An 18,805-nucleotide genomic window follows, 5' to 3' on the forward strand; every position below is an offset into this window, starting at 1 on the left:
ACAGTAATAGTCACACAAAAGCCACATATTAGGGTTTTTTATCGATTGATTATTTTTATTCCATTCAAGGGAACTTTCAATTGAACATTATTACTGCTTCGAAAAGCAGTGACTGTGCTTTTATTCGAAAGCTATTATGCGAGGCGAGGTACTGTTTCGAGCGTTACACAACACTTTCGAGCGAGTACGATCGATCGAAACGAGTGCGAATGATCGATTTTTACTTTTGCACGGAACTCGTTTTTGACATAACCGGTCGGCGGTCGCCATTGCACCCTTGAAGTTATTAAATAATACAGCGTCCGAGCATGCAAAAGCTCCGGCGGGCGACGGCGGGCGGCGGCGCGGTGCGGCGCGGGGGCGGCGCGGGGCGGCGCGGGGGCGGCGGCCGAGCGCGCAGCCTGCGCCCGCGCTGCCGCCAGTCCCCGTCCGACCGCCGCCCTGGTCGAACATACGATCGGTTCGTGTCGCTAGTCGGTCGCCTGCGAGTGTACTGCTCCATTGGAGTCGGGTGCAGTGTTGTGATAGTGCGATTTGAGTCATACAAGTTTACCGTGTATCGCTGCAGAATAACACTATCGGCCGTGCTCGGAATCCGCGGAGGGACCGTTCGCCTGTGAGGGAAGGCGGACCGCTCGCACCGGGAGGAATGAGCCCCGTACTCTACTGCTCCTACACATACCGATGATCTCAAGGTTGGCATTCCGCACTCGACCGTAGCGCAATTGCTCCGCAGCCGCGCCACCCGCGACGCCGCCCCGGCCGCTAGTCACTGCACTAACATTCTCCTCCACTCCATACTCCACGTCGATCTGATCTCATTAACTTCCTTCTAAAGTTTCTAAAGCCAAACATTCACTTACGAATGCCGTACCACGAAACTCATGTTTCCGCTTTGATTTTATAGTTTTCTACGGCACGAATAAAATGTTCATTATATGAGCTGCTTAATGAATATTTAATCTGTATAATAACAACTGACAGTAACTTTCAGTCGGATTCATGGTCACTACTCCTAAACACATATCGTAAACCTTTGAAATAAGTTAGTAGCCGTCATATTTTTAGGAAGTTCAGTGTTAAAATTGAGCATCCTTCATGAAAACTTGACTCTCTCAGACTAAAATTCTGAAACATCTGACCATACCCACTTAAAATCTCATTTTACAAGTAGGTTTTACAGAGAGCGCGCCCTGACTCAATTTATGTAAGCGGGGTCTGCGGTCTGCCCCTTCATCTCCATATAAAGCAAAGTGGATTTCTTTACTTGTAATCGCCTGACACACACATAAGTCTGTTATGCAATTAGGCGTGCAGCAACAGGGAAAATAGCGACAGATTTACTCTGTACTTTCCTGATCATCATCATCATTATCATGATCAATTCGTGAACTTGTTTGCGCGTTATTTGCAAACCTTTCTGAGCCCTATGGGCTATGGTGATTAAAAATCCAGTAATACAGCTTAAGTAAATCTTAAAATCTCTCAGGACTTTTCATAATAATTTTAATTAAAAAATCCTTCATGAAAATTTTATATTCTTGGTAACTAAGCGGTGATAATGGTTTCAAACAGCAGTCGATAATGAATGCAGAATAATCAGGCCCCCACTCCTACAAACCCTATATGTAGCGCATTAATAGTTCATGATATGAATGAATCTCAATAATTAATGTTTTATATGAAGTATGAATGCTGACATTTACTCGTAGCTAGCAAAGTTTAATTACAATGTTGTAAAGGATATGAAAATCGCTATAGTTTTTGACGCAAACAAGTCTCTAAAGATTATGTAGAGTTATGAGGCTGTTATGCTAATATTATTTATATATCTATATTTTTAAATCATTTACAGTACCTTGCGTATTTCAAGTAGGTATGTCGTTGTATGTATATTTTGCATAGTTCAATTGTCTGCCATTTGCCATGCCAAAAACGTAATGACTGTAGAAACGTAAAATAGGATTACTTTTTGTTTACAAAACGATTAATTGTAGATTAATGAGAATGAAGTATAGTAAAAAATTCGGGGCTTTTCTAGTTACGATTAACTGAATCGTTGACCGCATCGCTTTTCCTCTTGTAAATGAAACACCTCAATACATTTTTTATGAATTTGAAATGGCTTTCTAATGCATTTGGTGCTTTCATTTATACCAACGAAACTAAAGAAGTGCAAATTTAGTCATGTGTATCTTAAAATATTTTGTTAAAAACGTATAAAGGTAAAATAAGTAACAGACATTCGGGGTATAATAATTATATTTGAGTTACTACTTGTCTACGTTTAAGCAAAAAAAAAAATTAGTCATACTCGAAAGTGCACCAGATTGTGTTTATCAGAGAGTAACTTTGCCCAGTATCTCTTGCTGTATTGTAATATTCTAAAAATTCAATTCGAAATTCTCTGTATTTCAAATTTCAAAACCACAAAGTGACTATGTATTATTTCTTCCATGTGTATTAATAGTTATAAGAGTTACCATTCTAATGCCAATTAAATATTATTTAACAATAATTACGTATCCGTTTCGATGAAAAAATAGAGTGTAGGTGGCAGTATAATGGTATAGAAAGCGAGTTTACCTTCAGCGGGTGATTCACGATGAAGGTTACGTGGCGCAGTGGCGTATTTTAAGATTCCGAAATATCTCTATTTCATTATAATGATCTAGTCATCGTGTGGGAGACTCCCACAAAAGAGACTCGCCCAAATTGACGTAATAGGTAAAAAACAACAGGTGGTGAATTATTACGCGATTTTTCGAGTGATCATGATTTACAATTTAATTTGTTGTTAGATCTAATTTTAACAAAGTATTGTTTTTATACGTCAGACTTTTGCAAGCTAAGAAGATTGAAATACAACTCAAATTTTGCGAAATGCGAATATTACTCCTACCATACAATATTTCTTATGACAAACCTTATTTAACTTAATGTATCCCATCTCAACCTTGGTATGACAAAAGTCTTTCCTCTGATGAAGTTAGAAAAGTCACAAGAACACGTTATAGGTTGTATAGGCTAGCACTTCATGTACTAATAAGAATTAGAAACGCTAAAAAGACATGTAGGTATGTAAATAGATAGGTCAGTACTCACGTCAACTTTGGAATTTTTAACAATCTGTATATTATATCAAAGAAAATACTGAATACTACCTATTTTAATCGAGTCAGTTAGTCGAGCGAGTCAGGCGATTAAAATTAGTAGAAGTATTCCGTCATCCATAAAAAATGTACAAATGACGGAAACTTCGGTCGATTCATAAAAATATACGCGGTCGTCGAATACACAACTTCCTTCTTCGAGTCGCGTAAAGTTTTGGAAGTAATACGAAGAATTTTTCTCACACCCAGGAATACTATTATCTTATACACTCACACTAATTGGCCACGCACCGCTGACACCGGCTACGAATCGATTGAGAGGAACGACAAAAACAATAACCAATTCTACAAGTTTTTAAATCACTACATGTCAGTAACGTAAGCCTTGGCAACGATATTTTTAACTTGAATGTATGTTTAGTTAACGTATTTAAATGTTTCAAACAGTAAAGATGTGTACGACGTACAAGAAAACTGGAAATTATGTTACATGGTTCAATTGTAATCAATTTATTTTGGATAGTTTGTGATCAATAAAGAGTTATGGTATAGCTTACATTTAGCCTTTTCAATACTTAGTTTGCCGTTTATGGTAAATGTTTTTGACGAGGTGTCGGTATACTAACAGGTCGCCAGTATTTTTTGAGTTCAAACTTAAATAGACGAATCCTAAGAAACCTAAGACTGGCTGACTGGTAGAAAAATCCATGTTCAGGTAATTTTTGGGAACTTTAAAACTTAAAAATATGTTTTGTTAGGATTAAGAGGGCGACTAACCCAAAAAATCTAACATCGTCCTTCTCTCTTCACACTCACGCCCGTCTGTCATATGCCAGGTGAAAAAGAACGACGCGGATTCATCGCCAAATTAGTTTTTTCTCAATAACTCGATAAATATACAACATTTTAAAAATCCGCTAGGTCGATCTCTCAATGATAGAATTTTATACAATGTTAAAATATTAACTTAGTTCAATGCACGGTTATGGCAATAAATGAAAAATTCGTGAAAATTAGATGCATCTTTGTGATTTTTTTCTATCGAGAAAATTTTAAGATATCGTGTTTTTGCTCAGACCGAATTGTCGGAAATATAATGTAGTATCTAATTTTAGAAAATGAAACAATTCGGGGCTTATTTTCAAGTATAAAAATGAGTTATAAAATCGTCACTTTAGGGTTAGTCGCCCCCTTAATTAACCATTGTGACATGGATTCATTAACCCTTATAATGCGGATCTTGTAATACGTATCTTGTAATACGTTTTCAAGATATATTATAATATGATTTTGTTCCATCTGAAACCTTTAGCCTCACCATTGTACTTTCTCGTACATAACTAATGAGTAATGATATTCTTTGTTCCCTTTAAAATTACTAGATTAATATGATATTATGATTGATGGAATAAACTGACATGCAATGACCTCAAACTGATAGAGTGAGGCTTATGGAAATGAATACAACCAAGTACCAACTGTTGACGCTGAAATAATTATTAATGATAACAATGTAGAAGAAGAGGTAATCAGAGCTAAAGCCAGTATTATTGTATTAGCCAGTATTAATCATCATATTGTATTAATATTAACTTGTATTCAGGAATACAGTAATTAATTAATTCAGGGGACAAAGCTAGTGTAGGGCGCCCTGTCCGATATGGCAGCCAGGATGTTAACGGGTAGAATGTGCATTGCTAGTAAACGCATTACTAGCAATGCGTTGTTATTTATATTTATATTAACTCGGTAATTTTAATTAATTTAATCTGTACCTATTCTCTGCAAATCTGTAAGTGTCTCAAGTAAAACAAAAACTTTTTAAACGCTGGATGCAAATTAAGTTCCGGTCCGATAAACAAATTTCGGATGGTCGATTTATAGAAAATCTATTTTTTTAGACCAATAAAGAAAAGTCAGGTCGGCAAAACAACCCATGATGACAATACTCAATAGCAAACGCGGCGGTTCATTCATGAATGCTTAGTGATGCTTAGATAAAAAAGCATCAATGATCCGCTTCAGGTTTGTACTTCTTTTCGTAAAAGAAACTTGCTGTAAATTGTAATGAACTTTTCTTTGAGTCAATGTCTTAAAAAATGTAAAACATAATAAATTATACTATCAAAAGTTTATAGTCAGGGAACCCTAGAACATTTTTTTTATTACTATCAAGCTAATTTTTTGTGAGTAGCTTCATTTTGATAAGACGAACAACATTTTTGTCTGCGAAAAATCTTGAAAGTGGTAGCTAACAGAAATAAAAAGGATTTCTTACTTTGACTTGATGGTTCTAAAATATGGATTGTAGGACAATGTTACTCTTAAATAATATAACATCTATTAACCTATAAATATTCAATATACAAAAAATCTGCTTGTTAGGGTTCCGTTTCAGGGTTCAGTAGTCAACCAAGTTTTGTTGATTACAGAACCCTATAACGGAACCCCAAACGAGCTGATTTTTTGTATATTGATAGAATAATAGTCATATAATTTAAGAGTAACATTGTCCTACAAATAAAACAGTCCATATTTTAGGACCATCAATTCAAAGCATGAAATCCTTTCTATCTCTGTTAGCTACCACTTTCGAGATTTTTCGAAAATAAAAATGTTGTTCGTCTTGTCAAAATGAAGCTACTCACAAAAATTAGCTTGATAGTAATAAAAAAAAATTGTTCTAGGGCTCCCGTACCGTGCCTTATTATACTTTTAAAAATAATATAGCAATTCTGGCTCTACACTCTACAATGTTTGTACTTTTAACACTTTATTTTTACCACTTACTTGGCCCTGAGAGCAAAAACTCTCCATTAACAAAGCTTGTCCCCGAATGTAAGGGAGCGGGTACAATGTTACAAACCCTGCGTCACGTCGCCCGCGCAGCCGAAGAAACTTTCGTAAACAATTCTAAATTATGTATATTTTAACGAATTTTAGTTTTATACTTATATGGAAATTACGATTTACGTGGTAATATACTGGGTATCTCGATTTTCCGGGTCAACCCCTTATAGTGACTGGACTACTAATATAATAATTTGTTTCGTAACGTTATTTAAATATTAAAGTATTAGTGATTACGAACTATAAAATAGTATTTAACAAAAATGTCTGTGTTTCTTCAAACTCACAGCGTTTGGCCTCACTCAAGTTCAAGCTCAAACATTTATAATTATGTATATATCAATAATGTAGTATCTGTTATGGCTGTGAATTGTGATACATATTCATGAGCATACCAGTAGGTTGCTTCTGCTATATAATCGTACAATAATTAATTTATTGTTATAATTAGTTTAGATATATTTGATGCAGTCTCGATATAATAACTAGATCAAAATCGGTCCACCCGTTTAGATGCTACGATGCCACGGACAGATACACACACGGACAAACAGACAGACAGAAACGTCAAACTTATAACACCCCTCTTTTTTTGTCGGGGGTTAAAAATACAAAATAGAATTCTCATAATATATTCTAAGCTAGCTGTTGCCCGCGACTTCGTTCGCGATAACTTATCGTATTAAATATATCATCCTCCTTTTCGGAAGTCGGTTAAAAGTAGCTTAAGTTATTCCTTACTACATCAGCTATCTGCCAAAAAAAGTCCCGTCAAAATCGCTTCAGCCGTTTCGGAGATTAGCTGGAACAAACAGACAGACAGACAGACATATAGACAAAAATTGTAAAAAATGTTGTTTTGGTGTATGTAGCGTATATACATTCATATACATGTAGAAAAAAACGGTTCTTTCAATATTACAAACAGACACTCCAATTTTATTTATATGTATAGATGTATAGATAGATGTATTGATGCATAGATGTCAAAGTAACGTCAATCTGATCTGATCTGAATCTGATCAAAACTCTATAAATCTATTTTAATATCAAGACAATATCAAAACGATTGGTTTTCATTTAAATGTCAGCAACTTTAAAGTCTATGAATTGAAGTATAAGTCCTGACGATCACGTTCCCCATTGGAAACACCCCATTACACAGCTAAACAAATGCCGCGGTACCCAAGGCCCCTTTGTTCTTATTGCAATCTATTCCCACAAAGCGGTTAATTATTGCTATCATCTACACATCGAGAAGGTTTTTTTGCTATTTCGACACAGTCTTCTTTGAATGAGAAAAGTTATTATAGTATTCCGTTCTGTACGTTGTTTACGCCTATTGTTATTAGAATACATTATAAGTTTTTAATTTCACTATTGTCTCTCTCCGTATAAGTTTACAGTTCACAATGAGATGAGCAACGAAAGTTTGTCACAAGCGATTTATGTAACAGATCTACATCTTTAAGGAATAGATGGATAGTCCGTTTAAGCATATTATTAATGTCTTATTTACCAACTGGGCAAAAAATTGAACATTATTTCCAAGATCAATATATCGCCGTATGTCCGTCTGACTGTCACCAGGCTGTATATTGAAGTTGTTGCCGCTATTACCCAAATAAACTCTACAAATATGACGCGTATTCATTTAGAACTCTATCGTCAACGAAAGTAGCACAAAATAGAGTGTTTTGCGTAGATTTAAACCTATTCAAGATTTTTTTATTTTAAATTCGGATAGCATGAAACGTTTTTGTATTTGCACAATTAAATTCTCACGTATTTGTATAAATGGCGGTGGCGGCCTACTTTAACAACAGACTTCTTGACAGCAGCTTTCTTGTGTTTGTACTGGCCGATAGCCAGAAAACGTCTGCTTGACTATTTATTTATTTATTTATATTTATTTATTTATTTCAGAGGCACATCAACAACATAAACACAATCAGTACAATCAGTTACAATATTCAGACTAGGGCTATGCGCTTATGTCAATTACAGATATGCACAACATTATTAACATTATAAAAAATATACAAAATGATTAAAAGATTGGCTAGGTACTTAATAGCATGAAATATAATATTATTTTTGTTTTTTTTGGAGTGTCTTCTATCTATCTCTATTATAAATATTTATCTTTCTAGGGGTCTGTTTCACCACTTCCTGATAAAGTGCCAGATGGGCTATCAACAACTTTTTTGTCAAGTTAAGTGGTGGATAGCCTATCCGGTACTCATATCAGGAAGTGGTGAAACAGGCCCTTAATGTTAAAACTTAAAATAATTATAAAACTGTATTATTGGTAAAATTGGAATCTCGGAATCAGCTCCAACTATTTTCATGAAATTTAGTATATAGGGGGTTGCGGGGGCGATAAATCGATCTAGCTAGGAATCATTTTTAGAAAATGTCATTTTATTCGTGTTTTATCGAATACCGAGCAAAGCTCGGTCAAATAGCTAGTACGTAATACGGCGATGGCCCGGTGACATTAGCTACATGGTTTCACAGTACATTGGCATTTCTCTACAAACTAGAATGTGTGTTAAAGTCATGGATCATCGCCACAAGATTTAGTAATTTGGGGAATGTATTTGATAATAATCATAACGGTTTATTGACAGTCACACAACTTTTTATATGGCAGCCAAATGGCAGCGTTTAGCAATTAGTTGCCGCTGTTCGCAACAACTACTTACTCTGTGAAGCAAATTGTTTGAAAATATTACCAACTATTTCTTTATTTATTTCAAGACTAAAATAAGCCAAATCATTTCAGCCGTTTTCCAGTTTAGGGACAGTCAAGACAATAATTTTTTTTTATTTTTTTTTATGAAATAAGGGGGCAAACGAGCAAACGGGTCACCTGATGGAAAGCAACTTCCATCGCCCATGGACACTCGCAGCATCAGAAGAGCTGCAAGTGCGTTGCCGGCCTTTTAAGACGGAAACGGGGAGGGTAGGGAAGGGAAGGGAATAGTTGAGGGTAGGGAAGGGAATAGGGTAGGGGTTAGGGGATTGGGCCTCCGGTAAACTCACTTACTCGGCGAAACACAGCGCAAGCGCTGTTTCACGCCGGTTTTCAGTGAGAACGTGGTATTTATCCGGTCGAGCCGGCCCATTCGTGCCGAAGCATGGCTCTCCCACGTATAAATTAAATTCATTTTTATTTAAATATATAGACATATTGCCAATTTGATGTCTCCGTTTAAGAATCTCCGAAAAATAAATGAATGAAGGTAAAATCAATGCATACAGTAGCAAATCATCCCACCTAATCTTAAATCACCTATGAGTATGACAAATCGATCTACTTTATAGTAAATCGATATTGTACGTGTGATCTGTAATATATCTCAATAAAATTTTTTGCCGGTGTTTTTGTGGCTCGAAATAATCCACATACCGCTCGCATAACAATACGTAAAGGGGTCGACGATTTATACCGCAGATGACGGTTTGATTCACGTTGATTATACACCTGTTGTCGACCGTGGGTAGGGCTGTCGATCGCTCAATATATTCGTCTCGCTCGAGCCCGCGGTCGTAGGAGGAATCTTGTGGAGGGGCTAGCCCTAGGCGTGGGCACTCGAGCGGCGACAACGACCCGTTATGTCATTCCACACCACGTAGGGCCTTCCATACTCTCACGCGTATGTCATCAATCTCCCACGTCCTCCACTTCATATAAATGACACTTTACGTTTCCTTGTACTTATGTTATTGTTATGCCCTCAATGATCTTTTAATGCATGCGTTTTTATTCCTCCTTGATTAAGATAACGTGGCGTCGCGTTGATATAACTCATTCTGATCGAGCTCAGAGTGCTATTAATACTATGGCTCCTAGTCAACGTTGAACATCTGAAGTTAAATTGTTTAAACCGTGATACAAAGTTTAATATTGTATGAAATAATTATAAACGCCGATCAATTTAATCCGAAAACCTGTTATTCTAGTCCTAACTGCTTAAGCAAATAAATGTTTTGCTAAAGATACAGAAGCTTTAATTGCTCACTAATCAGTATAGATTTTGAGTTACTAACGTTTTTAAAATTATTTATTTTTAACCAACTTCCAAAAAACGAGGAGGTTATATATTCCGCTGTGGATATATATTTTTTTTGTATGTTCAACGATTGCTCCGCCGTTTGTGAACCTATTTTCGAAATTTTTGTTTTGTTGTATTTATTTTCACTCCAATTTGGTCCCATTTTCACAAAAGTGGTGACCTGATGATGGGAACCATGAGTAATCGAGGGAACTCTTCGAAATTTATATGGAAACATATAGTGATTTTGGTTTTATGAGAAGCATCCTAAGCATATGCTACCAAAACGCAAGATTTCGCAACGAAGTATACTATTGTTCCGAAGATACTAAGAGAACTCCGGATTCCTTTTAGATACAAGTTTTTGTGGGTTTCGGCGCTGTTTTAAGAACTGAAAGCATATGCTACTATGCAAATTACATTCATCATCAACATCATTACCACGACAGGGTCACCAATGTCACCAAAATTGAACATAACAAATTCAACCTTAACTCCAGAGCGTAAGGCACACATTTGACATTACTTCTGAGAAGTAAGCTGCTTCGATAATACAAGTAACATTAATTAAATAATTAATGTTACTTGTATCTCTCAATTAAATAATTATACACTTTCCTTGCACTTATTCCACTTTATTTTAAAAAATACACACCTGATGATGATCTTTTCGAAACCGGTCGTGTATTTAACAATTTTGTTATAAATATCTTAAAATAAAGTGGAATAAGCGCAAGGAAAGTGTATAATTATTTAATTGAGAGATACAAGTAACATTAATTATTTAATTAATGTTACTTGTATTATCGAAGCAGCTTACTTCTCAGAAGAAATGTCAAATGTGTGCCTTACGCTCTGGAGTTAAGGTTGAATTTGTTATGTTCAATTTTGGTGACATTGGTGACCCTGTCGTGGTAATGATGTTGATGATGAATGTAATTTGCATAGTAGCATATGCTTTCAATTTTGAAGTCGGTGCCAGTTACAAAAGTTTCAAATATTCTGGCAGACTGAAGATTCAGCTATATCTGGTACTGACTTCAAAATGATGAAGATTGAGTACAGAAATACCTAGTTGAGTTTTAGCCGAATACGGAAAAAGGCACTATTAGATAGGAAAAATTATTTAATACTTTTTAGTTCATATTATAAGGATGTTATTATTGTTTTTACCTTGGAAGTCGGTTTTAATTTTTTGTTAAAAATAATGTTGTACGTATATTATAAATAATAGTTACGTTCCAATCGTTATGCTCTTACAAGTAAAATAAATATCCTCATAGTTTAATTATTTTTCAAATCAAATTGGGTTTTTTATGGTAATGTGTGGAGATTTAAAAATTAAATTAATTTAAAACCTAAACATTGTTATGCAAAGTAAACCTAAAAGTGACTACAACAAATACATTCTAACTACAGCCATGTCCGTTGTAGGTAATGAGAATATCAATGTTCATTCATACTTATTCTCATTCATAAACTTAATATCCGTACTTAGAGTTAGCACTATAACGCTGGCATACTAAACTCTATATGCGCTCCAAGGTTCTATTGATTAACTGTTCAACGTCGGTGTCTTATTAAATTACTCAATTATTTTCAAAGTGATTGCGTGAGTTAATACAGCTTCTGTATAATAAGAAGCTTTTGTATATAATATTATTGACGTATTAATGATCAGAAATTTTCTTCGAATATGTTAGCGTAATGATCATAATATTATTTTCAAGTGGAGGATACTTGTTCAATATGAACAAGTGTAACTATGAAGTTTGTATAATAAAAAGTATATATACTTTTTTAAAATAGAGATAGATTATATGACATTCGGACCAGCTCTATTATAGAGTCGTGTTCTGTTAATGTAGGTCGCGGATTTTTACACAATCAGCAGCACTATTAGGATGCACTTGGGTGAATTTCAACAAATGACCTTTTTTTATCATATCGGTGAACTTTTTTATTTATACATATTTTATATATTTTTCAGGTTTTATGTATTCTTTAGGATACAAAATGTTCCCAAATTTAATATCATTAACGTATCATTTAAGACTAAGGAGAAAATTCAGTTTGAATTCTGGTTTTCACCGATATGATAAACCGGCACCGATTTTTATTTCTGTGCACTTAACCACCGAAATGACATACCAATCCAGCGTTGTGATAATATTATTTTTATAATATTATATTTATGTATTTATTTCGATCAAGAACAGGGTGCTTAAAATAAAATTAAAATATTTTTAAAATGTTTGAGTGGATTTCAACAACTTGCATTTTTATATAATTTTGGTGGAAATTTTTGTTTCGACCAAAATTGGAGATTAGGTGTTTACGAGAAACTGGTACGACAACCACCACCTAGACGAGTTAGCTTATGACAGAATGAGGTGAATGGCGTATTTTTTATGCTTCAAGAATCAATGGTATTTTGTAAAAATAATGTTTTACACACCCTTTTACCCACCAAACTTTACCCACCAAAATTGGAATTAGCGAGAAAAATAATCATTAAAAAAAAATCGTGCACTAAAGTTATAGCACATTAACTTAACTATAAACATACCAAAACTCTACCGATATTCAAAATAACAACATTATATTATTGCCACAAGTAGGATAATTTAAGTACACCAAAATTGCATAAAATCGGGGGTTTTGTGATAAAACGGTTTTCTTTCATTTCTGGCTGGAAACTTGGAAAGCCACCAAATTTGGAAATCGCCTATAAATTATGTTTAGTTCCTTGGAAAATAATAATTATTAAAAAAAATAAAGATAGGCCCAAATTATAAGCGTTATGTTTTACTTTTAAAATCAAAAATGAAAACGATATCTTGAAAAAATAAGATAGCTTTCAGCCTTGCCGCGCAAAAAAGCGGTATGGGAAATCCAGTCATTTGATGTAGGGATATAGAATAAATAAAATAATAAAATTTATCATCGTTGCCTTTATTAAAATGAACTAGATGTGAAAAGAAAAATAAAGTAAAAACTTTAAATGGCCCATACATCCTTACATCCATTCATTTTTACTATCATGCGCATTTGTAATTTCTTTGTATACTTAACGAAATGCCACTAGATCAACCGATATGATAAAACAATTCACCGATATGGTGAAATTATCAACCGATATGATAAAGCAATCCACCGATGTGACAAAACTGTGCGTTGGTCATGATTCCAAACACCGATACTAGATTTAAGACACCGATTCGTTTTTTCTTATAATTTCGGTGTAAATTATCATATCGGTGGTTAAAATGACCACCGATTACACCGATACGAGGGCAGCGACGTGAGAAAAAACGCACTTTTTAGGAAATTATAAAAAATGCATTATATCTAAGATAAATATGGTTACAGATAGTGAAGCTGAATCACTTAATACATTCATTAGAACCAAACAACAATTTTAAAATTATTAATTACATTAAAAAAATTAAATCACCGATATTATAAAATAATTGCCCGAGAACATTTTAATGGTATACTTATATTGTTGGCACGAATATGCAGCGGTTTGACGAAAGTCTGTCTTGACTGCGTGGAAGCACACATCAAGGAGTAAATTACAATTGGGGTGGGGAGACTGCCCGACTCGTCGATGAAAAGTAATGCTCAAATTTCTTTTATCCAGCGATATGAGGAAAATTCTCAGGACAAGTACATTTGTGCCTCTAAGTAACTATAGTCGTTAATTATGTAATAAAATATGGTATATAATAATAGAATAACTAATATTCTACGAAATAATATAAGTTATACCCTTAAATTATTCATATTTTCTAGTATGTAAGCGTTTTTGTTTGTAAAAAAAGTAGAGGGACAGCACCGATTTGATAAAAATAGATCTTCAAGTTATTTATTTATACCTTTGTAATAGTCCTAGGCATATTATATTTTTGCCACAATCCTATAGCTACCCATTGAATATTAAAAACAAATAGTTTACAACAATATTCCCTTTTTTTAATAGTAATTTCAACGAAGAAAAAAAAAAGCCGTTTGGGAAATTCACCCACTTACGATCATGTCTTGTTTAACAGAAAATGTGATTATTCTCTAAACCATAAATAAAAGAGTACAATTATTCGTGTGTATGTAAGATCAATTAACATAATATTATTGTCCATATATGATAGAAATGTAAACACTAAAATACTATCTAAAATATACAGATATATTATATATACAAACTTTAAATATAAAACTATAAAAAGAAAAACTTGCCCAAGTCGTCCCCATCTGGCAGAGTGCCCAGCAAGCTGACAGCATTGCCACGTTGGATGGCAATTGCTATCCGCTGTGCCAGGTAGCTCCCAGCTCTGGGGTCTCGGGTGGCTTCAACAAGCTTCTTAGATATTCCTCTAAAAAGCTTATGTGCCCCCGGACCCCATGCGCCTAGAGTTTCCACCCCAAACGGTTCAAATATAAGATCTCCGCTGAGGTTCTCATATTTGCGCCGCTTGAGGTTCTCTGCTTGGTTTGCGGCTGCGACCGCACAGCTCGAGGTGCTCTGAATATGGGACGAGGCGAGTGTGTCGACACAAGTAGCGTCCCACACAAGGGCCCGACCCACATTCCAGGGCACCAGGGTCATTCCATCGGGTCTCTTGCCATCGTCGCGCGCCAAACCGGAGGGCTCCAGTATCGCTGGCACGCCGGCAGTGACAAGAGCCCGACGAATGAGGTCATTCAGGTTGTGATGCCGTGAACTAAAGTTTTATTCATAACCCCGTGAACTACTTACCACTTTCCTCCTTATACAATTAGTTGCCGCTGTTCGCAACAACTAATTACTCTGTGAAGCAAAATGTTCGAAAATATTACCAACTATTTCTTTATTTATTTCAAGACCAAAATTAGCTGAATCGGTTCAGCCACTCTCGAGTTTTAGCGAGACTATCAAAATTTAAAATCGACGAAGAGACGAACCTATCGCGTAGTTACCTACGGTGCATTAAAAAAGAAACAATTATGCGATTTTGCATTGGTGAATAGGAATATTATCTTCAAGTCGTTAAAAGAAGTTACATTAACCACAATTTGAATTATTAACACTAGCACTTATATTAAAAGGCGGATGACCTAGCGACCGGAAAGAGTCACCGATGAAAATCGTGAGATATTACAAGTAACTAAAGGACCGGTTTTGTTAGAACCAGCATGCAGATAAGCGTCTAGTTTACCTGCGATTAAATTAACTGATGCTTATAAAAAGCCATCCAATAGTGCATCCGTTGTAATTACTTTAATGGACTATGAGACTCATCTTTGCTATTAAGGTTGTTGGCCATCTCTGTACGAATACATATTATGCTGCAGCAGAATGACCACAATATATTAGTGATTTTATGCTCTGCAGTCTGCATCCTCTATCGGTTGTATGATGTATCATGTTGTATCACGAAGAGTGCTCGAAGTGAGTGGTTAGGAATCTTTTTAGTTAGGGTGTTGTTACAGGATCATTGATTTATGAGCAAGGCTGCCTTTTTTGTTTTTCTCTGTGGCTACCTCTCGAGTCTCGATTTATCATTCTTTATCCAAAATTACAAACTAAAATACTTACAAAATTAAACAAATTTATAATTACACACTATAGGTAGAAAATTACATCTAGGTCGGAGGCTGCGGTCAAATAGCGCCTATTAGGCAGCAGCGGCATTAACTCGTTGTACGACCAAACTAATACGTTGGCCGAAGTAAGCGTTGGATTCGTTTGATCTGTCGACCAGTCTTTGGGACAACTCTTTAAATAAATTACAATTATTATTTAAAACCCGTAGCATTGTGCCATGGCTATGTTTTATTATTATTATTAGGGCCTGTTTCATAAAGTGCCGGATAGGCTATCCACAATTTTTTTGACAGATTCTCCATACTCTATCTGTCAAATTAAGTGGTGGATAGCCTATCCGGCCTTTTATCAGGAAGTGGTGAAACCGGCCCTCTGTCTTTCGAATTTTATTCAAACCAAAAAAAATTTGTCATACGGAATCGTGAGACCGCACTACGCGTCACTTACGCGGTCACGCAACACTCCACTTTGCAATTGAAGTTTGTAAAATGTCGCACCGCGTCGTGTCATGCCATATTGGTGCGGTCTCGCCTTAATATTTGTTCTGACCATTACAATTGTAAATAGGTAGTGTTGGCATACATTTCATGACTCAGTCACTAATCAGTAAAGAAATAATTAGATATTCCGATAGCGTGGACCGGCGACATCGCCGTCCGACGTTTGTCGCACAGGGTTGCCAGAAATCCGGATATAGTCGTGATTGCGCATCCAGCGAAAATTTAATATGAGACCGGCTGCTTTTGTGGAGCATTGCATCTACAATTTTATATAAAAAAATCCTTATAATATTACATTTTTGATTTTACGTCATAGTAACTTTCCGATCCTTGCTGCAAGCGACCGCAACCGACAAAAAATAAAAATAAAATGCCTCTCTATGTCCTAGGCTATAGGTTTCATTTTGCTTTACGCCATAACAAAGCAGCGGCGGCACTGGTTGCTAGATCAATGACGGTATAAAATTAAACTTATTAAATTAAATTAAATATAATTCTCGTCGGTCGCTGTCGCTTGCCGCGTTGATCGTAACGGTACCTTAATTAAACAAAAAAAAAATACACGCGTTACAAAACTTATTATCGACAGTAAAGACAAACAGAGAGTTGGGATCCTAAGTATGCCACGAATAGTGAATTGGCCGAATACCGAATATTCGGCAACGCTGTCGGCCGAAGCGCCGAATATTCGGCACGAAATACATACTTCTCGGGGGCGCGGTAGCTGGATTAAGAGAATTCGCAACTTGTTTTTCTCGTTGTGTTGGCGCGGCAGGCGATAAACGAAAAATAATACCTTTCGAAATTTGCCAAAGTTTATCTTGCTTCTCCTGGAAGCGTGTATAGTCAGAGGTTATTTTCTGAGGCTGGTAACATTTACGATGAAAAGCGTAATCGTTTGCTACCAAAAATGCTGAAAAGCTTGTTTTTATCCATCACAACTTACCACTGATCAATTGTAATTACTAAAGTGTTGTAATTTGGAAATAAATACATAATTTAATAATTTTGAGTAATATAACGTGTTTTTTTACATGATTTGGTATTCGGTATTCGGCCGAATAGTGCGTATTATTCGGCCGAATACTGAATAGAAAAAATAAGCCGAATAGGCCACATACCGAATAGTTGCCGAATATTAGTGACATCCTAAGTCCTAAAGGGTAGGGTATCCGACTTTTTTATGCGAAAGTCCGGATAAGGTTTGTCTGATTAGTACTAGGTTTGACGATCTAGCAACCCTAGCTATACCGGAATCTCATAATACCTGTCATTACCCATTATTATACATAAACCGTTCCTTCTCCTTTATTAGATTTTTATCGGTACGAACGCACGCATATGTATAAATATCTATTAGTTCAGGCCATTTCTTCAATAACTAAAGAGTTCCTTATTATAAGCTCATTAGCAGCAAGCAGCTGTTAACTAGTTGGGTAGTGGGTACTAAGATTTTGTTACTGATTAATTTCAAATTGTAAAGCTTACTTTGATATGAGTGAAATATTATAATATAGGTACTTCAACATAAAGTTGATTCCATATTAGATGTGATTAAGTAAATATAAGAACGATTGTGAAGCAAAGTGGTAATATTTATTAATGTGCAAAATCGCGACCGGCACAAATATTTCTAGATGTAGCATGTGTAAAGATAATATGAGTCATAAACACACGCGCATAGCACCCAGGCCGATTGTTCAAATATAGGCCGGCGTATAACGAGCACGCATAGTCGCTGTCACAGTTAGCTAGTTGTATGATATTTTGTAATATTAATAAAATATATATATAATACTAGCTGTCCCGGCAAACGTTTCTTTGCCATATAAAGTATTTCGCCCGTATTACTTTATTGAAGTGACTAAATAAGTATGTCACCATGGCAACGTCCATCGCTATCCCGTCGCACAAACAATGGTCGCCGTCAGTCTCGAGTTGTAATAATTTAATATTATTTATTCATTCAACAAATGCACTTATCAATATAAAAAAAAATATTCACAGCCGAACATATAACCTCCTCGTTTTTTGGAAGTCGGTTAAAAAGTACCCAGTAGGCGATTCTCAGACCCACTGAATATGCATATAAAATTTGGTTAAAATCAGTAAAGCCGTTTCGGAGGAGTACGCTATCTAACATTGTGACACGAGAATTATAATACATATATATTAGAAGAAGAAGATTAACATTTAATAGAAGTTGCGAGTGGCTATGCCCTTGGAAATTATTCCTTAGAAATCGTACGTTCTTCTTAAGAGCATAGGATACGTTTTATCGTAATAAAACATATTCTTTGCTCTTTTCCGTGGCCTACTCTATATAATGTCTGCCAAATTTCATCAAAATCCAGTAGCATTGAAACCTAATATATATAATGCACAAATCAACTTATTTAGTACCTACAGGTAAATTGAACCAAAAATTACTTGGATATCTACTTGTGTACCTATAGGCTATATATTAATTAAAAATAATAGACTCTGATTCCATTGTGGATAATTCATATAGTATTCTCTGTAACATAAGTTATAGACACACCATAATAACTTCTTCCTATATAATATTTACAAAAAAATAATTCTACTGAAACACAGTACGATTTCTCAATACCCGTTACCGTTGTAGGTACGTGATATTTCGATCTGCTTCGTCCTATGCTGGAATCCAGCACAAAGGCAAGTACCTACTAA

General features: G+C 35.4%; 1 protein-coding gene across 1 annotated transcript in view; it reads left to right on the forward strand.

Annotated features, from left to right (window-relative positions):
- The first annotated feature begins 437 nt into the window (after positions 1 to 437).
- Positions 438 to 18,805, forward strand: part of LOC121731689 — a 131,241-nt gene continuing 112,873 nt past the window's right edge. The window contains exon 1 of the mRNA XM_042121262.1: positions 438 to 695. The gene's annotated coding sequence lies outside the window, so the exon portion shown is untranslated. The remainder of the gene's footprint in view (positions 696 to 18,805) is intronic.

The sequence above is a fragment of the Aricia agestis genome, chromosome 11 (assembly GCF_905147365.1).
Source record: "Aricia agestis chromosome 11, ilAriAges1.1, whole genome shotgun sequence".
Lineage (NCBI taxonomy): Eukaryota > Metazoa > Arthropoda > Insecta > Lepidoptera > Lycaenidae > Aricia > Aricia agestis.